This window comes from Epinephelus fuscoguttatus, linkage group LG10, assembly GCF_011397635.1.
Source record: "Epinephelus fuscoguttatus linkage group LG10, E.fuscoguttatus.final_Chr_v1".
Classification (NCBI taxonomy): domain Eukaryota; kingdom Metazoa; phylum Chordata; class Actinopteri; order Perciformes; family Serranidae; genus Epinephelus; species Epinephelus fuscoguttatus.
Genome location: NC_064761.1, coordinates 37,459,273 through 37,484,894, shown reverse-complemented (window position 1 = coordinate 37,484,894; position 25,622 = coordinate 37,459,273). Strand labels below are relative to the sequence as shown.

General features: G+C 40.1%; 1 protein-coding gene across 8 annotated transcripts in view; it reads right to left on the bottom strand.

Annotated features, from left to right (window-relative positions):
- LOC125895302 (LIM domain containing preferred translocation partner in lipoma) overlaps nt 1-24,988 on the bottom strand; it is a 253,387-nt gene extending 228,399 nt beyond the window's left edge. For 2 of the 8 annotated variants that reach the window (XM_049587030.1, XM_049587037.1), the window contains exons 1-2: nt 12,143-12,283; nt 3,925-3,999 (exon numbers count right to left, since the gene is read on the bottom strand). The gene's annotated coding sequence lies outside the window, so the exon portion shown is untranslated. Of the gene's footprint in view, nt 1-676; nt 775-3,924; nt 4,000-12,060; nt 12,284-23,134; nt 23,277-24,773 lie in introns of those variants that run through there. The other 6 variants (XM_049587035.1, XM_049587036.1, XM_049587031.1 and 3 more) reach the window with 6 other exon arrangements.
- Nucleotides 24,989-25,622: the final 634 nt, after the last annotated feature.

Below are 25,622 nucleotides of genomic sequence, written 5' to 3'. Positions count from 1 at the left end.
ACTCAATCTCTCTCTCTCTCTCTCTCTCTCTCACACACACACACACACACACACACACACAAACACAACCAGAAACCATCTGCAGGAAAAACATACTGGGCTATTTAACAGTTTTTATCCTACAATATGTATTCAGTTCGGCCAGACACAACAGATTTGTGTGCTTTTCACCTTCATCTCTAACCTCCTCATATAACTGACAAGACAGTTTGTATACAAGGTCAGTCTCGCGGACAAAAATGTTCTCACTGCAGTGCTGCAAACTTAGTCCGAACTTTTACACACACACAAAAAAAAAAAAACTTTCCCAAAATATCTGGTGAGCTCAGTCGATATCAAGTCCCTGTCTTTTCCATATTTGCAGAGATGCACGGGAACATTATGTGTCTAAAATGTGTCTGATGCGAGGAAACAGCATCTTCTTTACACTTCAAACCTACAATCTAACAGTGACATAAAGGTGGACAAGTTCCCCACAAGCAGCAAATATATATATGGTTATCAAAAAAGGCAAAAGAGCATGGACCAATCAATGATTTTAGCTTCCTCTAAATCATTATATTATATTATGTAAGGCAATTGAAACAATAACAAATAGCATTCTCTCACTGTGCACACACATGCTGCCATAAAACTAAAATATTGAAACAGAAATTAAGCACAGAATGATACTCACAGCTTCTCTTTAGATCATTGAAGCACAGAAAAATGCTAGCTTCACTAAATGGCAGTCACTTGGAAGACTCCTCTCACCCCTAGAAAGCCTTATGCAGCTGAAATGACTCACATCCCCTCTCCCAACCTCTGTCAACCATCATGAGGAGGTAAACATTTCCAAATATGGAGAAAATATGAAGACAGTATTGAGGGCAATATCAGTTTGGTTTGCTTTTAACTTGGAATGCCATACTCCGTGAGCCAGAGTCACTCAGCACAGCCAGTTCTGTGGTGCATACCTTTCACTAGGAATAATAAAGATGATTGTAGAGGAACTTTTCACAATCGCTTTGGGTTCAGTCTGACCTAAGATGGGTAACACTGTGAGCCTGCCCCACAAGCTTCATTTCTTAAAGGGAAGGCAGTTGAAATGTGGAGAGGAGAAGATTAGATAGTTTAAAACCACAAACAGGAAACTTAATAAATTTGCAGAAAAGCAGGAAAACATAATCATAATTTACTTTTTTGTTAGTCAGGCGACGGGGGCCAGAGTAGACGTTAAGGACAGCACATTTACTGTGAGAAGCTGTCTTGTCACACAGATTGTCTTCAAGTGATTAAGAAGGTGTAATTAAAGTCTGATTACATCCCATGAGTGCTGTGGGTCAGCGGAGATCACGGTAATATTAACAGCTGCTAAGAGAGAACATTACACCTCCCTGCATGGACTGGAACGGTTTTGAAGAGCAACTTGGCTTAAGAGTGCTCGTTTCCTCAAACAGAACAACCCACTTCATGCAAATCCCAAAGGGACAGGCCGCATTCAGACAACTGAAATTATTACATGTTCATAAATTCTTTAAAATATATTTGCATTTAAAATACAGTCTCTGCTTTTTTAAATAACCTTCTGTGAATCCCGAAGTCCTAAATCTGGTGCAAATCTGATCCAAAGCCAAGTCGGTCTGAACAGACATACGAGAATATATCTAACTTTTACATGACACTAATGCAACATTTGTCTGGCACTTGCAGAGATGAGAAAAGCCTGTTGCGATGGAGGTGATCTGTGGGAGAAGAGTGAGGTGCTACAATTTTTTTGGAATGTGGTCTTAATGAAAGCCCAATTCTGAAAGACAAAATCCTGGCATGTTCGGAAGAGACGACCAAACAGGGTTACGCGAGAATGTGGCTGCATTGTCCACGCAGAGCTTTTAACATAACATCGTAGAAGCTGAAAAATTAAATAAAAGAGGTGGCCATGGCTTCATAATGTGTGCTCTTAACAATGAGCTAAACCACGATGAATGCAATCAACCTCGGCCAGCTGAGATTAGGGATGTCACAAGAACTGATACTTTGGTACCAAGTGGACGTCAAAATTCTGAAAACGTGGCGGGACTAATTTTTCTCCATTACCGAAGTCATCAGGGATGCAATTCTTCCAGACCTGAAGGGGCAGCATGTACGCCTACAGGTGTTCTAGTCTGCCATTAAATGCCAAAGGAAGAAGAAGACGAACGCCTACCAGCACGTTTGAACAACAACAAATGGAAGACGGTGACATGTGCAGCTGCAGCGCCAGCTCTACCTTAACTGGTTGAAAAGGAAAGAGTTTTCTTGAGGTGTCTCCTATTTACACTCTGCTACAAACTCCAGCAACTTGACAAGGTACCAAGTATCTATTCTACGCTGAGTGCCGCACGTTACTTCCAATCACAGTGGGAGAGGGTGGGACAAACAGCCTCCCACAAAGACAACTGTCATGTTTTAACGTGTACAAGTGCTCTTCTGCATGAGCACTCAGGTGTGAAGCCCAGTTCAGACCAAACATTCACAACAAGACAAAACCGTTTTAGAACGTTGCAGAGAAAAGTTGCAGCGGTGTGAACTGGCCGGTCTGAGCTTGATTCAAGCCGGCTGATGGTGTCACCTGCAACTCCGCTGCTCAAATTGCGGGCAGCTGGTTTTGGAACATAAAGCATGTCACCTGATTCTAAAGCCAGTCGGTTTGTAGTTACGTCCGCTGGTCAAGTCAAAATGACCGCAGACAGTGTGTTTGAGCTCATTTTTCCCAAAAATAAGCCTGAAAAGCTGCAAATCAGAACAGAAGTACAGAGAATTGTTGCATAGAGATGATACAGCATCTCATCTAGTTGCATTGGTGTGAACCAGCAGGTTTTTAGAACGTTGCAGAGCGGCACATCGCAAATAGTTGCCTGTTTCAACTCATCTTGTCGCAAATCATTGGTCTGAACTGAGCTTAACATCTTTGGTATTGTAGCAAGTGAGTTCAGAGCAACTTCTTGAGATTGGTTTTAGACTTATGTCATTTTACAAAACACAGAGTGAGCAGTCTAACAAATTAAACAGGCCCTAAGCATTAAAACAGGCCTCCAGCTATTAGTAAAGCACCTTTAAAATGATCAGACTCACAGTTTTAAAAAGTCAAAATCGATGCAGCAAAACCAGCGATATCATCTTTTTTTTTATTCCACACATTTTTTTTTTTACCCTTGTTAAAATCTGGCGCCCGCCTCACCCACAAGACAACTCGACAGCCAACAGTTCGTTTAGAGATTTGGGTGATGCTAGCAGCAGCTAATGTAGCCTTGAGACTCAAGCAGAGATGAGGAGCTACAGAGGTCTGGTAAACTCACTTCTGTCTAACTCCACACCAACAGACTCTTTTCACTTTCAAACTTGCAGCCTTCAGCCGCAACCATCGCTGACTCAAACGACATCACTCGAGGACTTTTATCAGATAACCCGAAGCTCCCTCTGAAACCACAAAAGGCTTCATAAAACTTTTGTTTGCACATACAGTAGCAACCTTCTTTCACTTTAAGGCCTGAAGCTTGGCCCTAAAACAGAGAAGACACTACACCTGAAGCTGTAAAGCTCACAGAGATACTACATTAAGGAGAAATTAAAAGCGATTCTCATTTTAAGATGCACCGTTTAACACAATGATTTACTAACAAGCACTGACACTGGGGGACGAACAATCATATTTTGCTTTACTGTGTTCACCACTGAACAACTTTAAGTTCCCAAATCATCCTCATGGGCAAATTTATGTTAGTTTTTGAGAATAACTTGACCCTGACTTGCTAAATTATGTCCATATTTTTGCGCTTAGAGTGCAACGCACGACCTTTCAAACATAAGTTCTACTACCATCCAACGTGAAAGCACAAAAGCAGGACAAAAACAAGACCAGCACACAGTAAATAAAGAAGCACAACACAGTAAAAGCTATCTTACCTTTTCTCCTCTCTGGATGTACGGGATTCCTGGAAGACTGTTGAAGCGATGCCCTTTACTGTATGTTGAAATCTGCTGAGATTGAGAAACAGAGACAACTCTGTATTACTCAAACGGATTACATAACTATAATTGTGCTGTGCAGGTCCCCACCAACATGTTGAGTGGGTCCTGTCAACTCAAGGATATTTCCTTCCACGAGTGTGTGGTTTATGGAAAGATAAGTCATGGATGGGCTCCTATAAATCCTGCACAAACCCAAGTGTGAGTTGTCCATTTAAATTTTAGTCTGTCACTTCTCATCAGGCACCTGTCAGAGCCTGCTGGAGTAATATTTCACTGCAAAGATACAGTCCAGGGAAAACAATGTTGACATGTGGCACTACAGAAGATATTTCACCACACTGTAACAATTATTTAGTGATGACAACTCAGATGAAAGTACCTCTGTCAGGAAAGGGACAAACTTTTTTTTACAGCAGTATGTTCTTGCTTAGTGGTATTTAAATGTACAACAATTATTTTGATCTGTCAGATTTAAAGGCCAAGCCACACAAGTTTTGTTAATAATCCTGGCTGATTAGTCAGGTTGAAGTATGGTAGAGCTACGCTGGGAGTGGCATGATGTCACCAAACTCTAAGGGCACATTCACACCATGATAGTCCAGGGGACTCGGTTCAATTGGACGGGGAATGCCGAAAAATGCTACACATTCATTTGGTTCGGTTCACTTTCACACTGCACTTTTTAAAGTGGACCAAACCACCTAGACAACATCGCGCAGTTATTGCCCGAAATGACCACTGACCAGGAAGGAAAAAAAGCATGAGGAAGAAGAAAACCCGGCTCATCGTTTGGCCAGGACTGAAAACGGAAATCCATCCCCTCCCACTTTCCCTTTTTTTTCTACCCAAAATACACTGCACTCTATGTCACTTCCTCTCTTTGGTTCACTTCCTCTCTTTGGTTCACTAGATAGTCCATTTGCATTTCCCACTGTAAGCGAACCACACCAGACCCCCAGTTTTCAAGCGGACCAGAGTTCACTCGTTTGGTCCGCACCAGAGTTCGAATGAGCGTTCACACCACTCCAAACGAACCGAACTATCTTTGGAAGCGGACCAGGGTTTGTTTAAAGCGGACCAAATAGCATCAAGAATGATGACACTGTCAGCTGTCCCACCCCTGCAGCAGGTGACTCAAAACTAAGACGAGAGTAAGGGAGATGTCAATCAAGCAAAGTCCTCGTAGTCCTGAGAAAAGGTCAAAGACGCCAAATCCAATTGCCAGAATAAGGGCACGATCACGCAAAATAACGCTATTTAATATCCAATAAGACTAGCAAAGATATGCCTCCTGCTCAATTCCATTCAATCCAAACAAGAGATAAATATAACACTCACTTCCAGTGGCAAAGCAAACTGGAAGTTCAACCAAATAAATAAGATGTGTCTGTTTATCACAAGTATCAAACCACTGGAATAGCGGCCATGATTAAGTGCTGCTGAGCACTGCAGTCAGGGTTAAGTGCAGAAAAACATATTTACTGCACCTGAAACAAAGGGACGTTTAAACCTGTTGCTCAGTTCACGGGGAAAACAGATAATTCAAATTTTTTTTTGCTCTCTCATGATTGAATACACAAGGCTAATCTGTGCGGTTGAAGCCTTAAGTAGCAATATTCGTCTATTCATCTATTGTTGCTTTTGATTATTGCTATAAAATGTAAAATAATGCCTGTCACAAGCGTCACACATCATGTCTTCACTGCTCATTTCGTCATACAGACTGAAGCTGTAACATGTAATTGTCACTTGATAACAATTTAACTGATTAGCTCAGGGTGTCTACAGGTATTAGACACTTAAATTTAATGCTTTTAAGACCTTCTTCATGATCATTTCTGACCAAATTTAAGACAGATTTTTGGATGAATCATCATTTTCTCATTCAAGCACTGCAGGTGAGTATGAAAGTAAGTAGTGTATATGAATTCCCATGCAGAGGCAGATGTTATGGAGGAATAAGGTAAGAGTGAGGTAAGTTAATCTACATTTTGCCAACAGCTCAGAGAAGGTAAAAAGACGTATTAGTATTCAGTGGTAGATTTAAAGACTTGTAACATCAAAAATGTGGACTTTCATGCAGAAAAACTTGACTCGTTTTGACAAAACAAAATTAAAATATGGATACATGAAATTAGATAAAATGTTCGTGGCAAATAAAATTCAAATTTAACACAACTAATTTTAAGGACTAACATTTATAAAATTGAATTTAAGACATTTTATGCACTTTAAGGAGCTGTAGACAACCTGCTAGCTGTTTTAATTAGGTTTAGTTTAGCAGTTTATGACTTTATTATACCTGATTAAGTTTAATTATGTCAGTTTATGAGGTAGATAGTTTTTATGTCTTGTCAGGAATCGTCTGACACAGTGATTTAGCCTACATCACTCTCACGGGATATGAAGCACTGTTGGGATGGTAAAAGCAAAGGACATGAGTTTACTTTGCAACTAGTCTTTGCCCTGAGTGTAGTTTCAGATGTTGGAGATATGCAGGTATTGTGTCAATGAAATGTCCTGCTGGACTTTTCAGTGATCTATGATGATTTAAGTTAAAGACAAACAACAGTAGTTTTGTGCAAACCAGGCTACTACATGTCTCACCCTACCTGAGAGCACAGCAGACATTTTAAGCGGGCACTGACATGTCCGTGCTGTGCTCTGTATGTTGTCTCAGAAGTCTGGTGTCATTATCTGTCAAAGGAATATACACTTTTTTTTTCTTCTAACGTGATTTATGTAACGTTTTTCTGTTGTATTTGCGTATTTCGGTGGAGGTTAATTATTTCACATTACATCACTAATAGAGGTTCAAGAGTCACCAGACTTACATTAAAGGATGGTAGCTAGCCTCAGTTCATGCTTCTCATGTTTTAGCATTACATTCTGCGTTCTTTTCCAGTTTTTTCAAATGGAAACACTTACTCAGCGGTTAGCAAAAAGCAGTGACGTAGGTTAGAGCACTGATAATACTTATATTAATATTTATCTCTGATGGGGAACTAAAGCTTTTCCGTAGCTCTCTTCAAAGTCACGAGAATCCTTTGACAAAAAAAAACAGCAATTTTACCTCACAGAACACAGGAGTTGCTTGTCTAACGCTGCCTCGATCAGTTAGTTTGTGTTATTGTGTGACTTCTGGACCCAAACTAATGTGGTGTCCACAGCGATAAGAAAAAACAAAAAATGATAACAATAATTATCGCAATATAACTGTGAAAACTGCGAACAAATGTTCAGTAAATCCTCCATATAATTAAACCACCCACACGCTCGTAGAGTTGTGCACCTTCAATGGTAAGTTAGCACGTTAGCATGACTGACTAACCAGCTATTCAATTAGATTGATATGACATAACGTGACTAAATGTAACATGAACGAAAACCTGAGTCATAAAAGGCACATTAGACTGGTAAGGGGGTTTATGTGAAGCAACATCACCATGCAGAAATCTACGTCAGGTTACGTGGAAAAGGAACACTACTGAGGAGCCACAAAATGATAGAGATACCTAAAATAAATAATAATAATAATAATGATAATAATAATAACAAAAATCTGCCCTTAAACAACACTTAATGCTGTTCTAGAGGTGATTCCAGATTCCTCAGAGCATCTTCTAACCATCTGGATTCAAATATATTCTGTTTATTGCACAATAAAATGGATTTGAACCCATTTATCAAGTTGCAACTACATCGCCTCATTCAGGTAGATGGAAATGACATATGTCCTGTTCTTTTTGTAAATCACAAGCAAAATATTAACACATTATTATTGTGAAAATACTGAATACTGCAAAGAAGCATCAGTGTGAACCAATATAATTCAAATTGGATAAATAAAGCAAGGAGAAATATCCACTCCAGCTTCCATCATTCAGAAAAGAGCTGCAACTTGGGAAACAGGTTAAAAATATTTCTTATCACGGAGCATCCAGATGATTAGACGAATCTTTTGAGGATTCTGGAAATACCTTAAGTGATGTTAAATGGCAAAGACTGACAGTAATCTGTAGATCAAATGTAAGAGCACAAAACACAAAAAACTCTGGTACCAACAGGCCACATTTGCCACGGCTCACAGAGAGATGCACACTGGTTCCTGAGTGTGGTAACACTCACAAAGGCAACACTTTCTGAAAGCTCACTGTCTTGACATCACACTCAACTCTAAAACTGTTCATTTTGAGTCAGGGAAACTGCGGCTGCTCCTTCCAGAAAAGGGACATCCTCATTAAAGTAACACAAACAGTAGAATAACTTGACTAAGCCTACCAGGGGGGCCCGGGCTCAAAGGCAGTTGAGGCACTCATCTTTTAACTTTAACATCATCAACGCTGTCAAACGAGTCCTTTTTAACCAAAGATTTTAAAGACAGTTCCGTTTAATGTTGCCTGAGTCAAAAGTGTGTCGGAGCGACGCAGATGTATTCGGTTTGATGGCAGCACTCTCCAGAGACCTTGGTGTTATTGATTTGAAATCCAACATCTAAGTCAAAGTTTGAATTCAGTCTTTTAAAGAAGAAAGTGAGACTTATTTTTCAGGTTAGCAACATTTTATAGCACAACAATGTCTATTGTCTGGACCAAGGTTCCTTTTCATAAAAGATGGAGACATTTTTGACATTGTTAAAGCTACATTTGGGAGGTATTCAGTGAGTTATCTGTGACTGTGACCCACATAAAGCTTTAGGAGAAATCTTGAAGCGTTAAAAGTTCAGTGTATACGATTAAGGGGGATATATTTGAAGAAATGGAATATAATGATGATGAATGAGCTGCTTACATCTTTATAGGGAGCAGGTCCTCATCTAAGAAGATCGCCATGTTGCACCCCCATGTTTCTACAGTAGCCCAGAACAGACAAACCAACACTGGATCTAGATGGGGCACACGTCTGCCACCTACTTAGCAAACCCTCCACCATGAGCAGCATCAGAAGAAACACAGATGTGTAACACGAACCTGCTGTATTTAATGTTTTTACGAGTTTTAATCACCCGGGGTCTCATTTATAAAACAATGCGCAAGATCCATACCAGTATTTCAGTGTTTTTTTAAATTGAAAAACATAAAAATTTAATCGGCCAATATATCGGTTATCAGATTTTTTTATTCCATAATATTGGAATCGGCATCGGCCCCAAAAAATCCATATCGGTCGGACCCTAATCCATACTAAAAATGTACATACGGACAAAAGCCAAAAATGTCATGGGCCAAAAAAAAAACATAAGACAATTTCTACAATCAGGCCTCCACCTCACCATCTGCATTGTCAAAGTCCCGTCTCCAAAATGTTTGTAGGCAAAGTTTCTCCCACCAAGTCCATTTTTATAGATAACAACTTTTGCGTGGGAAGCGGCGTACGCCTCTTTCAGGCCTTGTTGTGTGCATACACAATGTCTATAAATGAGACCCCTGGTCCTTTGTTTCAGAGAGGAAGAGACCTCTGTGGATAATTCAGCTTTCGGTAAAAACCTCCTGAATGTCTCAATCTTAAGTTGTCCGACAAGACAAGACCTCTACGAATAATTCAACTCCCACTAAAAACGTCCTGAACAATGAACACTGAAGGAATTCCAACTGGTAGAAATTTCAGCTGGTGGCAATCTGCAATTCTCACCTATATGCCACCTCAAACTGTTTAAGTACAAGATCTGAATACTTCTTCCATCACAGCCTACGTATGAATACTTTGGCACTGGAGCCAACCTATAGAACTAAGAACAACGAATGAAACAATAAATGTCAAGCTTCAAAAGCTCTGAGGCTGAGAAATACCAAATTCTGCCGAAACTGTCAGACATTCAAAACCAAAATGATTTGATCAGTTGGGGGAAACTGAACAGGTATTATCTTCATTTTGATTCCTTAAAACTGTCAGGAGTTTAGCTGGTTGCAACCTGCAATCCTTACCACACTGGATGAAATGAATGGGATTTATTTGGTTTTTGTCCTTTAAGAAAAATGATAGTGTTGAACACAAAAGATGAAATCAGCAGTGAAGACAATAGGCTTAGACTGTTTCCTTTTCTTAGACATTAAAGTGGATAACATTTAACTTCTTATCTAAAGGAGGAAGAAAGTCATTCAAAACTGTCTTTCTTTGAGGAAGTGTAAAGACACAGTACCTGACATGTGTCTATTGAAGTGAAGTTTAGGTGGAGCCAGGTGTGTCCTGTTTGTGCATTTGTATGTCACAAATCAAGACAGTGATGCTTTTCTGTCTTGTCTTTTGATTTAAACCTGTATTAAAACTATAATGCAGGCCTGCACTGTAATGTTAGACATCTCAAGTCATATCTACGGACCAGAAACCACACTTTTCTTTAAGTTAACAGTAAAAGACCGTGATGAAAACTGCTTAAACAATGTGGCGAATCTAAGCTATCTAAGTCAGTTCATACGTTATGGGGGTTAATCTGATCAACGACGATGCTAAAGCTAGCTAACACTAACTTAGCTAACAGTTGTTCCAGTAACGGAACACTTTAGTAAATTGACGCTAAGTTATGAGTCTGCTAAAGTGAAATTCAGCAACATATTTGTCAGCTGACAGTCAGCAGCCATGTTTCCATCAGCCTGTTTAGATGCACATCTAGAAGTATCACATCGGAAAATTATGATGGAAACGCCAAAATTCAAATTAAAATCCCCTGATTCGCACAAACTAAAATACGCTTGCTTTAGCCGGGTTTTGGTTGATTTGAAAAAATTCTGATTCGCAAAACAGGGGATGGAAACAGTTACGTTCGAATTAAGTCTGACGTAGTGCACCTCTCTCCATGGTGATCACACAAGTTCGTAGTTTTCACCAAAGTCCGTACATTTAATGGAAACACACAGGATTCATATTTCTTTTAATGCGCATTCCCCAATGATTCGAATCACTTTTGGATGGAAACATAGCTAGTGTGTCTTCTGCATTGTCATACTGAGTTCTTAAAACTGTCATGTCTGGGAGAAGTTTAGCTGGTTGCAACCTGCAATCCTCACTATGCTGGACCTTTAAGTGAGGCACACAAATGCAAACAAAACTTCACAATACATGTAATGAATGGAGTGACATTTGGTACTAATAAACATCGGTGGAATACTCCCTCGTACCAAGAAATGGAAGGGATTTGTTTGGTTTTTGTCCTTTAAGAAAAATCTTATCTAAAGAAGGAAGAAAGTCATTCAGAGCTGTCTTTCCTTGGTGAAGTGTAAAGATACAGTACCTGACATGTGTCTACTGAAGTGAATGGGGAGTTTAGGTGGAGCCAGGTGTGTCCTGTTTGTGCATTTTAATGTCACAAATCAAGACAGTGATGCTTTTCTGCCTTGTCTTTTGATTTAAACCTGGATTAAAAGTATATTGCAGGCCTGCACTGTAACGTTAGACCTCTCCTATGTGACTTTATGGGCCTCAGCAAACATATTTCTGAATTATATTGTCATTTATGAAGAATAATGGGTACAAAAGTCAAAACAACTGACTCGAAATTAAAGTTTTGTTTTAGTTAATGATAAAAGACCGTGATGAAAACTGCTTAAACAACGTGGCGAATCTCAGCTGTCGTAAACAAGTTCATACGTTATGGGGGTTATTTTAATTAACGACGACGCTAAAACTAGCTAACACTAACTTAGCTAACAGTTGTTCCAGTAACGGGACAGTTTGTGAGTTATGACTCTGCTAAAAGTGAAATTCAGCGACATATTTGTCAGCAGACAGTCGGGGTCTCTCTCTCATGTCTCTCCGGTGACAGTGTGTCTTCCGCATTGCTCAGCAGCAGACCACTTGGCTAAAAACAGACACACCAGAGACGCCCAGAAAACTTGACGGTTCACAATGTCTTATATTTTCACCGCCTGACTGAGCCTAGCTGGGTACAAGCTACCGACAAGTTAGCTTTGTTAGTATCCTCATGTAACATTAGCAGCAGCCAAGGCTACCGTGCGAGTCCACGCCCTCATTGTGAACTCAGTCCGAGCTACAGTAAAATCCGTATCACAGCCCAACAAGGCCGAACAAACTGGAGACGAGCCGCAGCTCCAACACCGGGTTTACCGGGCATACCTTCAGTCACAGCGGGTCAAACACAGCCGATAGTCGCAGGTATCTGTGAAGCGCCGGGAGAGTGCTCGGTAGTTTCGCTTACCTCGCTTTCTAGGAAACCTAACAGAGGTTCAAATCCCACCAAAAAAAGTGAAACTTCTTGATCCAAATTCTGGGAGAGTTGTAGGCAGTGACGTCACGCTCTGAAATTCCAGCCGTCTCAGGGAGTTGAGAGGTTTGCCCATGTAAGGCAGCAGGCCAGCGGTGACACCGAGCACCCGGGACGGCCTGTTGGTTGTTTACGCAGGGATGTATGTATGCAACAGGACAATCTGCATAACTAAATGTAGTTTCCCCTTTTCTTTTCTCAGCCTTCACTTTACCAGTAAATTATATTTGTCATGGTATAAATACTCACTGACCTTTACCATGTTGATATCATCACTACATATATGATCATATCCACCCACTTCATGTATATTAAAAAAAAACTGTTATATTAATCAGCCCATACTAATTCCAGCACCCTTTGCGCTACTGCATTACTGTTTATAATTTCATTGTAGGCTATACAGACACTTTGTAAATATATACTTATATCTGTACATAGAAGTAAACTGTTTATGTTCACCTTGTCTTTGCTTTAGTCTGTTTGTGACATGTATGTATATTGACATGTATATGGATGGACAGACAGACAGACAGATACTTTTTATATATATATTTATATATACAAATAGTCGTCAAATGTTTATGTTTACCTTGTCCAGTTTTGATTCCTTGTTGTAGTCTATTTATGCGCACACACACACACACACACATTTATATATACATATATTATATACACACACACACACACATTTTTATATATATATATATATATATATATATATATATGTATATGTGTGTGTCATATATTCATATGTCAGCTGTGATAGGCCTCAGCCTCCTGTGACCCCCAGCAGGATAAGCGAGACAGACAGACAGACAGACAGACAGATAGATAGATATCAATATGTTGTTTTTCACACACACACACACACACACACACATATATATATATATATATAGTAGTCAGATGTTTATGTTTATATAAATATATATAGAAAGAAAGGAGGCTATATAGATAATTTTTAGTGTATATTCATATATGACTTGGGTTGCTGGCTTCCCACTTGAGCTAACTAAAACAACATATCCAGATACATGTATGCCAATGTATGTCATAAAGAGACTTAAATGGGGAAAAACATGAACATCTAACTACTAAATATGTACGCATATATATATATATATATATATATATATATATATATATACAGTATAAATATGCAAAACATTAAAACCGGTGGTGGGTGAACTGAATAACATCTATCATCTTGTTACAGTGCATTGTTCTGCTGGGAAACCTTTGGTTCTGGCATTCATGTAAATGCTACTTGACGCCCTCCACCCACCCAAACACCATTGCAGACAAACTAACCCCCCTCATGGCAACAACACCTGTCGATGGCAGTGGCCCCCCACAAAAACTGCTCAGGAATGACCTGAGGAACGTGACAGAAAGCGCAAGGCATCAACCTGACCTCCAAATACCCCAGACCCCAACCTGATCGAATATTTGTGGGGCGTGCTGGTCTGGTACCCCAAAGGTACCCCCGATCCACAGTGGGTCCTCCTTGTACCGGAATTGTCTCTGATGTCAAGGCATGGACACAGGACCTCTGGAGGGTGTCCTTGGGTGCATGGCGCATTGTCCTGCTGGGGGGCCACTGTTACTGAGGAGTGCTGTTGCCATGAGGCAATATGGTCTGCACTGGTGTTTAGGTGGGGGGAGCGTGTCAGGTGGCATCCTCATGAGTGTCAGAGCCCAAGGTTTCCCAAGAGAACAATGCACTGTAAAAACACAATCAACGTTGTTCACTTAACCTGTCAGTGGTTTTAATGTTTTTGTTGACCATCCTATATATTTAGTAGTTAGATGTTCATGGTTTTGCCCATTTAAGTCTCTTTATGACATACATTGGCATACGTGTATCTGGATATGTTGTTTTAGTTAGCTCAAGTGGGAAGCCAGCAACCCAGTTTAATACATCTATAGAACTTCTACAAAAATGAACTGCTTGGCAACAAGCTCAGGTATCTAATTAAGACAGGCCTTTATTTATCAAAATGTGTAGCAACACTGGGCAATTTTAGAGTTGTTTATGTTTACTTATCTTTCTGTACTGTCTCAGTCACGTAGGCCTAATGTCAGCCACAATCAAATCCACACAGTCAAACCACATAACATCAAGCAAACACTTTACAAGTAAATTACATATTTTATAGTCTGCTCACGGCTTTCTTTAACATGTTAATATAATTTCTGTCAATATAAATATAAAAGTACTGTATATACTGTCATATCCACCTACCTCGTTTATATAAAGCAACCTGTCACACTTATCATCCCAGCACCCTTTGCACTTTACAATTTCATTGTGTTGTTTAAAAATGGATGGATGGATGGATGGATAGATAGATAGATAGATAGATAGATAGATAGATAGATAGATAGATAGATAGATAGATAGATAGATAGATCTGATTCTGATAACTTTTTAGTGTCTTTATTGCACTTTATCACTTTACACTTGTTCACCTCCCAGGTAGCCAAAAAGACCTGGCCCAATATCGGCCCATACGCGGGCACGCTGAAAGCAACAACTCGGGCCACATCTGGTCGCCGACTCAACTGAGACTCAGGATAAAACATGCCCCAGAATCGTGCCAAATTAAGTGTCCCAATTCCAGCTACAGACACTGCTATCACTGTGTCATTTTCAAAAATGACCTGGCCCAGCACTGGCCTAAACTCGGCACGCTGGAGGAAATAAGTCGGGAAATATGCCAATTAAATAGCCATACAACGAATAGCCTACAAGTGAGTAAAATATTGCACAGAAATAAAACAGAAACACCTCACAATACATCAACTCAAACTACAGACTCACGAGTCACAGTTGAAATTAATCAACACTTCTCTGACTGTGTCAGTGCTGGAGCATTCTAAGACTGCACCATGATATACAATATAGTAGAAGTGTTAATGATGTATGTGTCAGTGTCCAAGAAAAGACTCATATAGAGAAGGCACACACTGAACCACTGAACGCCACTTAATGCAGATTAGAGTTCTTATATTATAGACAGGGGAGACGACTTTTTTGTGTCTTATACTGTATGTGTTTGACTTGTATCATAAACTTTAGTATTACAGAGCTTTTTTTAAGTTGTTCAGCTAAACCAGCACGATAATAGGACACAGATCTCGGAAATTGAAAAGTGCTGGCTGAGAAAAAAACAACAGCGCAGCAAGTGTTTCAGTACTTAATGGAGCACTCATCCAATGAGGTGTGAATTTACACTTGCTGTAATTTAAACTGATTCAAATTTAAAACACTACGTGCTGTCATGCACTGTCTGTCTTCTGTAACCGTGAGAAAGTCCGTGTTTGTTACTGTCTCCACTTGAACTCAGCAGTGTGGCTCCTTTAGTTGCTTTAGTTTACTGGCTAGTTTGCTGGATAGCTCTGTTGAAATGTTACTTGCCATATATTCAAGTATTGAATTAAAGGATAGCAGTGAGGGTGATTCTGGTTTAAATGTTGGAATCACACGATCATGCAAGAAACAGGCTGTTGATGTACTGTGTAGACGACATGCCCATCAAACAGCAAAAAAAGGATCTGATTCATTTATTCCATGGTTTGTTTGTTTTATTGGTTTCACTTGTTTTTTCCCCCCTCGAGTTATGGTTTGCATCCACACTGCAAATGTGAACAAGGCCTCATTGCTTGTACTGTTGTCGTCACATAGTCAACAATTTGTGCAAGGATACTTCACAGTTTCTGTGTTAAAGGTTCACAAAATCAAAAATACATATTTTCTCTCTTACCTGTAGTGTTAATTATCAGTCTAGATTGTTTTGGTATGAGTTGTTGAGTGTTGAGATGGAACTAGATGACACTCTGCTTGTGGTGCTCAGAGCACCAAAAAAATACATTTGAAAAACTCAACAGCAATGTCTCTTTCGAGAAATCATGACCCGTTTACTAAAGATAATCCACAGACCTTGTTGTGAGCAGTTTCATGCAGAAACTACTTTCTATCTTTTGAACTACACTCGCCAACCATATCACCGAGCAAAAGGAAGCGTGCATCTACTGCTAGCTCACCTAGCACCACTGAGCTAGCTAACGTTACAGCTGAGCCGATGAGGGCGCCAAGAATGAGCCTTGCATCCATGAATAGTTCACACCTCCCTCAGTGCTGTGATACGGTTGGCCTTGGGCATGTTTGGAGACAATGGGCCCCCGGGGCACAGATTCGCAGAAGACTCCACCACCTCTCCTACACAGAAGCGAGATCTTATCGTAGTTTAGCCTCTTCTTTGTGGTCATTTCACGAGTGGTTATTTGCCCCTGTCTGTACTTTTTGTCTCTTTGTGATCATTTTAGCCATTTAGCTCTGCTTTGGAAAGCTCTGCTTTGGAAAGCAGAGCTAAATGGTAAACAAACATGACACCACGCTGGTAAGGTAAGACAATACGTTTACATGTCGTTTTCTATATGTTCTCTGACATTTATCCTAACGATATGAGGCTGTCTTTGTGGGAAAAAAGCTTGTTTAGTGGACTAACTTTGAACTTGAAGTATTCCCCGTTCACTTACGTTTTAACAGGTCTGACGCTACTATGCGCCTCGGCTGTATCTAGGCTAACAGCTAACATGCTAACTATTATTTTTATGTTACTAGTCACTTGAAACAAATTTAGGACGATAGGAGACAGGTTGAAATAAACCGAAATTTCCCTTTAAGGTGTGTTGATGGATTCATGTTGTCAACTCATGCATTGAGTAATGTTGCAAGTAAACATTCCACCTTAAAAGTCGTTTTTCTCAGTCTACAGCTGCTGTGAGAGGCAGCAAAACATCCTTTCATTTTTATAGATATAGTTTACTAATGTATGTTAAACGTGTCACGTTATGAACAGAGGTTACATGAAACCAGCTACAACTCAGCCCTGAGCAGAGTGACTGTCCTCTATTGACCAATCAACAGACTGCAGTGTCCAGAGCTCCACCTTTTAGTACCAGATCTGTAGATATGTATCTGTGGTACCCCAACAGAGGGGGGACCAAAAATGGGGACGGTACATAACAGTTCTATTGTTACCATCCACAACTTTTCACAGTGGAAACAGAAAGAAATGCCTACCGAACTAACTGAATCGAACTGCCTGGTGGAAACTAGGCTTTTAAATCTCTTCCTGGTCCCAGCCCTGACACTTAGGGCCCTTTGGGTTGTACCATGTATGTCCATTCAGTGACCCATCCATGTGGTTGGTGGGTCTAGTTTGTCACCGGGTCATGATTTCTGGAAAGAGACATTGTTGGAGTTTTTCAAGTGTATTTTTTTTGGCGCTTCAAGCAAAACAAGCTGAGTGCCATCTAGTTCCATTATACTGGAGAAAAGGCAGACATCTCTACAGCTGATACACTCTGCAACTCGCACCAAAATTATCTAGACTGATAAAGAGCCTGAAAAATATGTATTTTTGGTTTTGCGGGTGATGTTTTCCTTTAAGCTGATGGAAGAGCAATGTATTTCTATGGGTCTGAATAGTATGAGCTGAAAGGGCCTCCACAGTCTGCATACTGACTTTTTCATTACACTTATTTTTGACAATGCAGTGCAAACATTCTCAAAACCTTAATCTTAATAATTATACCTGTGCCTCTCCTGTTATGACATGTCCAGATATCTGCTGTGAAAAAGCTGCGAAAGCACCTTTAATCAATATGTTTTTTATAAAAGATATTTCACATTTTTGGTGAAATGTTCTCCTGATAAAAATGTATTTGAACAATACCTAAAAATGTCCTAATGACTGAGCTCCTGTGTTCACTCGTTATCCTCGACTTCACTTGAATTCGGAGTTGTTCTGCCGCTTCTCGTTCGTCAAAGCTGTGAAACATTTCTGATGTTTGCAGCCACTATCAGATGTCCGACGGAGCTCTTGCTTCATGTGGGCTTTACCTGACCTCAGTGCTCTTTGCCATGCAAACTAGACAATTAGAATGCCTGCTTGTGATTGCATGCAAATACGATAACTGCTTTTTCACCTCTGATTCCCCTCTCATGGTTGTATCACAGCGTTGTCATTCAGAACACTGGCATTGTGTGTGTCATGTTTGTTCATGCAAATACATTCAGATATTGTTGCTTTTATCTCTGGGACGAATGATATAATTACAGATTAGTTTCTATGACTTTAATGAAAATATTTACAACAAATTAAAGATTTGTCATTCTTTTTAAAGGCCAAATGTAAAAAAAAAAAAAAAAAAAAAGGAAAAAGGAAGGAATAATTCACTCTGAGCCCTATCTTTCAACCGATAATTCTTACTTTATTGCAACTGATTACATTGTGCTCCAAGCTGTGAATATACTTTTTTTTCACCGTGCATGAGGAAAGCATAAACAGCGTTTGCAGATTGAGCACGCTGATAAAAACCAAACGATTTGAGCTATTTTTGTGTCTTACCCGTGCATCCCCTCGTCTCCAAGTTCCAGGGGCACACTGAAAAAAGGTAATCTCATTTGTAATGTGTGACAGCTTATTTGCAAGTATGTACACTGGCAATTTTTTTCTTAATGGGCCCGCCAGTGATTCTTCTTCCACTGATTTCAAAAAGACACCCTGGAACAGTTTAGACGACACATGCCATCGCCTGTGAACTCAAGTTATCAATCAAGCACCAATTAACATGCTCGGTTAGAGGAAATCAAGGGCTCTTTGATGTTCAGCAGTTAGGCAGTGTAGCTACGCATGTCATTGATATGATGGGTTTCAATTTTATCCTCACTGTACCAAAACATGTGAAAAGAAACGTGCTCACAGGGTCCACCACAACAGATAATTCACACTGGAGATATGTTTGATGTTTGATCTAACTTTGTTGTGTTCAACTTTACTCATTTAAATTACAGATATATATAGATATATATATATATAACACAGAAAAAGAGAGTCGGAGAAAACAACCTCTGTGTCATATTTTAGTGTTTCAATTGTTCCAGCATCGGATATCCTGTTTTATTTGCTGGTTGTAACACTGTCTTCTCCCCCACACCACTTCCTCTGAAGTAGGTAAACCTCAAACACTATTCACAGCAGCTGCACAGTTGATGTGTACTTCCTCATAAAAGTGTTGAGTGAAAGTATGTGTGTGTTTGCACCGACATGCTGACTGAGAAACCCACTGTCTTCTAAATGCAGCTCTTCTTAGTTTCAAAAGGGACCGGTTTTTAGGAATCGATGGCCGACTGTGTTGACATCGTGCAGGTGACCTGAGATGTGAAAGGTTGACGTTAAAGGGATAGTTCGGATTTTTCCTAAGTGGGGCTGTATGGGGTACTTATCCATAGTCAGTGTATTGCCTACAGTACATGTCAGTTGGCACGCCCCCAGTTCGGAGAAGCAGGCTGCTACGCCCCGCCCAGCCCACAAACACGTCTTAATCAGTGACTCGAAACCGACCCGTTAGCCTGCAAACCAGACCTAAAAGTTTCTACAGATGACCATCACTAATGACAACCTACTTGATGTTGGTTCTCTTGTTTGTCATTTCCAGTAATTATCACAATATAAAATGTATGTACAGACATAGGAAGACAGCAAGTACTCAGCAATCTTTATTTGCAGACCAAGAGCTGCAAAAGCTGCAAAGGCAACCGATTCAGTTCATTTTCAATGGGCACCTGCGACCACGGCTGCAAAAGATGCAAAGCGTCTGCGTTTTGGCGACTAGAGCATCAGGTGAAAGTTGGGGAGTCGCGAACTTTATGCAAATTAGCTATGACGCATTTCGGCTGCAAATGACCAGCCACCAATCGAAAAGTAGATGTCCATCGCTTGTGTGGAACCCAGAGAACATCCTCGGAAAATTTAATTCCTACCACACATTTGTTCCTACTTCAAAATGAGAGAGAAGCTAATCATTGCTGTGGCTGAACATCGAGTCCTTTACGATTCGAGCCTGTTTATATATAGGGACCGAAATCAAAAGGAGCAGGCGTGGGAAGCTGTGTCCCAAGTAGTTGGTTTGTCTGGTGAGTTGATATTGAAAAAGAATTTTTTTAACTAGGGACGAATACATCCATGCTAATATAGCGCCTAGCATGCTAATCTCCCTTGTTTCATGTGAATGTGATGATTTATTTACTCACGTAGTCTAGCTTTTGGGCCTGGACAGCCGGCAAAGGCGCTGTGCTCCAGCCAGTAACCTGCTTTGTGGCTCCTTTAAATTGACAAGTACAATCAAATGTTCGAATGTATAACGTCATGAGCAACTTGAGCAATTTGAGCCAACTTGAGTCAAAAATATTTTGAACAGCAGTGCTGCTTGGGCGACCTCGTACAGTCAGTGGTTACATCTTAAGTACGATCCTGAGCACACAGCAGATGTCCTATGTGGTTTGTTTCCATGAGCACGTGTTACAGAAATGAATATTTTTGGATTTAGTGTGGACAGAGAGACGCTTGCTTGGTGTTAGGACATGGTGTTAGGCCTACACACTCTCGGAGGGAAATATTTTTACCAGACGATATGACCGTAACGATTTAAAAAAGTTGGACTTTAACAGACGGATAACGGAAAGCCTGAGTGCAGCAATGCTAACGATAAAGCTGTTTGCTGTGTGAGAGAAAGAGACAAGTTGAAGGTGGATGACTGCACAATGTTTCTGTATAGGTTATTAATAACTGACAATGAACACTGCTTCGTCACTTCATGACCCGCCCGTGGAAGGTGGAAGCCATTAACAGCATTAGTTCCCCATGTATGCATTCATCAAAGCCACCAGACTCCATTGACAAAAACAGTAATCTTGGCTGACTGAACAAAGGAGCTGCTGGTCTACCGCTGACTCCATCAGTTAGTTGGTTTGTGTTATTGAGTGACTTTCATGAATCCAAACTAACCTTTTTAAACGGCAAAGTCACACAATAACACAAACAAAGACACTGATCGAAGCAGCAGTAGACCAGCAGCGCCTGTGTTTAGCAATATTAAATCAATGTTTTTTTCAATGTAGTCTGGCTTTGAAGAGAGCAATATAACTGCTTCTTTTTCCAGTTATAAATCACTGTCTGACCTTGAAGTGAAGCAGTGAAAATACTCTAAATATAGCATACACTTAAACAGATACTGATTTTTTTAGGTGGCTAAAATATGTTTTGCTCCCACCCCTCTCTACAGTACATTGCTTGGCTTCCATGTTGGACTCCAGCCTGCTTTAAACTGGGGACGTGCCGACTGACATCTACTGTATGTAATATACCGTCTATGTATAAGTACCTCAACCCCCATCAAAAAAAATGAACCATCCTTTGAAAGTCATCTGGTGTCTTCCTCTAATCACTGTCAGTAAGCAGGCGAGTCCAGGTGCTTTGCACAAAAACAACACAGAGATCTTTGCAGGGAAAAAAACAAAAACAACAAATGTGTGAACCATGTATGCTCTGTTAATTAGAGCTGAGATAGCAGAGATTAGTCTTCAAGCACAACCATATTACAGAGAGTCATGCCAAATAAGGAAAAACAAAAGTAGGAGAGAGGCAGACTCACTACAAAAACAATGTCCCAAAGCTACTAATCAAACAACTCCCAATCTAGATCTAGACCTCAGATTGCACTAATGAATTCTAATTCTTATGTTTTAGCATGTAAATATGTATTAAAATGGTAGACAGAGACAATCCCTGCCTACAGCAAAGGTTTAAGCAGAAATCATCCATACTTGTGAGCTTCACGCTGCACCTTTGAAGAGTTTTTAAAGCAGCAGGATTTTGTCATCGTCGTATCCCAAAATCAGGTTTTTTTTTAGGAGGTTGCCATTTGACATGGCATTTATTTTGTTCAGTGAACATTATCAACTTTCTTACTCTGAGGAAAATGGATTCAGCTGCCTCTGTTCCTCAGCAACAACGGAGTATTGAAACACTTTGTCTGGTTGATGTTATCGACTGAAAAACCTGGACAACACATGCAGCCATCAGGATGCTGAGGTTTCAGTAACAATATAAAGCAAATACCAAAATGAATCTCTAAAGTGTTGATCTTTTCTGAGCCAAAATGGCTAAATGAACCCAACACCTCAAATAATTAAAATTTAAAATGTTTGATTCTTCTATTAGGTTACTGTAGGAAGTGCTGCCTGTAGGGTGAACAGGAAAAATATTTCCAAGTGCTGGATGCAGAGGAGGTCAGTGACATTTCTTGAAATAAAAATCATGTGTCCCCCTCAATGTATATGGTGACTACGGCCCTGTCATGCATACATAATTAGGCCTCAGTTGTCTGGGTGCGCAAAGGTGAAATGCACTGGTCTTGTCATAAAAAGTTTGATGAAGTGTCAGCTGGACAATATGGAGATATTTGTATCTTGAAAGCCGGACTACAAATGTGGATAGACAGGGAGAAACACACGCAAGCCTAAGACGTGGTAAGATACAATATTCCACACTATATGAAGTGACTGATAACAAGATCTGTATAATGGGTTGTAAAGAAATTCGTCAGGATTTTATTTGGTAGACAATTAATCTGGATTTATAGCGTGATGGGATGACAGCACAATGATGTGTGTGGTATCATTGGAAAGCTCTGCTCCTGCGCTTTCATGTGATATGCATGGCATTTCTGTACGACCCTGCATTTGCGAGTAATCCATCCAAGAGTAATGTGTGTGCAAAGCTGTATGAAAGCTCTGTTAGACATAATTTTAGTGTAACTTAATCATTTTCTTTCGCTGTGAAAACATTCGGAAAGCTACGATTCCGCTGTTTCTCGTGATATGCATGGCTTCTCGCTATGACGCACGGTCGTGGAGAAAAACCATTGAGAAGAACAGGTGTGAATTTGGACACACTATGCGTCGTTCGGGCCCATAGGGTTAAATATAAATGGAAAAAATACAAATTAAAACATGATTGGATGTGCAAATATACGAAGTGAACTGTTAGGACTTCCCACAGCTCCTCTTACCTCTTTGTTGTCTCTCTGACACAGATGTTCTTGAGCCTGTTGCACTGATTCTGGATGATCTCTTTGGCCTGCTGCTGCTGCATTTTCCCCAAAAAACGGGACAAATTGTGTCCCGGGAGAGACTTTTTTTTTTCCAGGACAGCTGATGAAAAAAGAGAACAATTCTGGGAAAAACTGGACAGGTGGCAACTCTAATCATCGTCACAATGTTGCCATTGTCAGCACTATTTGTGCTGTTAGCACTGTTAGCTGCTAGCCACTACCTAGCATCTGCGAATCAAGTCCCGTATCATAAGTCCACAGCTCCACATCTAGGGAGTGTGTGGACACTGGAGGAAAGCCGGCAGACCCAGCCGATGTCCCTCTGCCCCTGCCCTCCAGATGGACAGACTTGTTAGGGCCGTTTCATAGTCGACCCACACAATGCGAGCAAGCGATGCAAACAACGCACTTCCTTTCATAGTCAACACATTGAACGCAAGCGACTAGGGCGACACTTGAAAAGTAATACATCACTCACGCAATAGAGGGTAGCAGAGTCACCGTTACATTACGGCTGTAGCTAGCTAGTACTGCTATTATATTAGAGTGCAGGGCACTAGAACTGTCACATAAATGGGGGTGTGCCCGTACGAGTTTGCAAAGTTATTCTTCCTCGCCGGACATATTTCATACCCCCTTCTTCTGTCAATAACAAAAAGGGGTTAATTTCAAGTACGTCGCTTGCATTATCACCCCCGCTGGCAATGCATGGTATTACACACGTTGCTACGTCGCGTATCAAAAAAAATGGACAACACATTTTGAGACGTCTTCGTGCCTTTGCATCAACTATGAAACAGCTCTTACTCTAGATCATCTATTTAAGCATTAATCCAAGTCAAAGTATCAACAGACGGCAGTGTTTTTAATCAATGTTTTAAAAAGGAAATGGACAACTTTTCTGTTTGCGATCACTGGCAGCCAGAAACAAAAATCTATGATCCATTGTCCATTTGATAATCTAGACAAACACCAAGAAACTGTAGTGAAAGTTGCTAAATTCTGTAATGATCCATGATTAGGTTTAAAAGCAGACACCGTTAGCTAGCAAGTTAGTGCGCTAGCTAATGGAAAAGTTGTAATACCTCCACTTTAAACAAGCAATTGCAAATCCAAGGCTGAAGTTATCTTAACAACAACGATCTAAAATATAGATCCGTACAACATATATCAGCGGCTCTAAAACACACACACACACACACACACACACACACACACACACACACACACGTCTATAACGGTGGCTCTGAAACTCTGCAGGGGGTTTCTCACTGGCTCAGCTATGTCCATGAGAGCCATGTACAAACAGCCTAGACTCAGGTTCTGAATCACAGATATGCTCTGTATGCAACCCAATTGGCAGAAAAAATACTGGCTTTGTACTTCTCTGTAAATCACACATTATTATTATTATTATTATTATTGTGAATTTAACTATTTATTTATAAGAGTAAAAATTACATTGCTACTTTCAAAAGTTACAGTTATGCTTTGACGCTTTTTAGACAAGAACATCATGTAAATTACTGATCAGTTTCTTTAATGAAACAAATCAATAATCAGTTGGTCAGTCAGTAACTTCATTTTTTCTCAATACCTCTCTTGTCCAGGTCCAGAATACTTTGTGATATCTGCTGTCCAAGGTCCCAAAACACTGTTGAAAATTTTCTCTTTTGTTATATTAGAAAGAAGAAGTTTTGATCCCTGTACTGGCCTCGTCAGAGCTAGAGGTATCCTCTGTATGTAGTGCAAAAATGCACACAGAAAAAAAAAAGACATAGAGACTGAGAGGAGAGCGTTGCACATCCTGGACAAGTCAAACAAGTTGCTCAACACGTTCAAAAAACAACTCCCAGTAGGTTCATCTTCTCCAGCCCAAACTAAAGCTTTGAACTCCCTGTATAAGTTCCTGAAGGTTTGTTTTTCTGCCTAGGAAGCAGAGATCCTAACTGTTTTCTTGTCTGTTCCCATATGAGGGAAAGACGAGTGGACCAGCATCTTCAGACCATAAGCTATGCTGACATTCCTGTGCTGCGGAGCTACAAACACACTGTACAGGGGAAACATTCCTAAAATCTGAGGGCTGCATTCTACCTGCAAAGACAGGGGCTATGAATTCCTGCAAAACAGCTTGTAACAATGAATAAAAAATAAAGTGGAAGTTCAGCCTCACTAAAAGATTGTCATCACTTACCTTAAAAGGACAAACTGAAGTTAATTTACCAAAGTATTCTAACAAGATGTCACCGTTTGTTTATCATGTTTTGGTTAGAAAGCCTGTGAAATTTGATAGTTTCCTCCCAGCAACAAACATCATTAATTATTCATACACTGTTTGTCTACAGTGAAAGAACGGCAGAGCTGGAAGTATGCAAAATCAAGTAATTTGCAAATAATTGATATGACTATACAAAATCAGAAGCAGCGTGTACATTTTTTAAAAGGC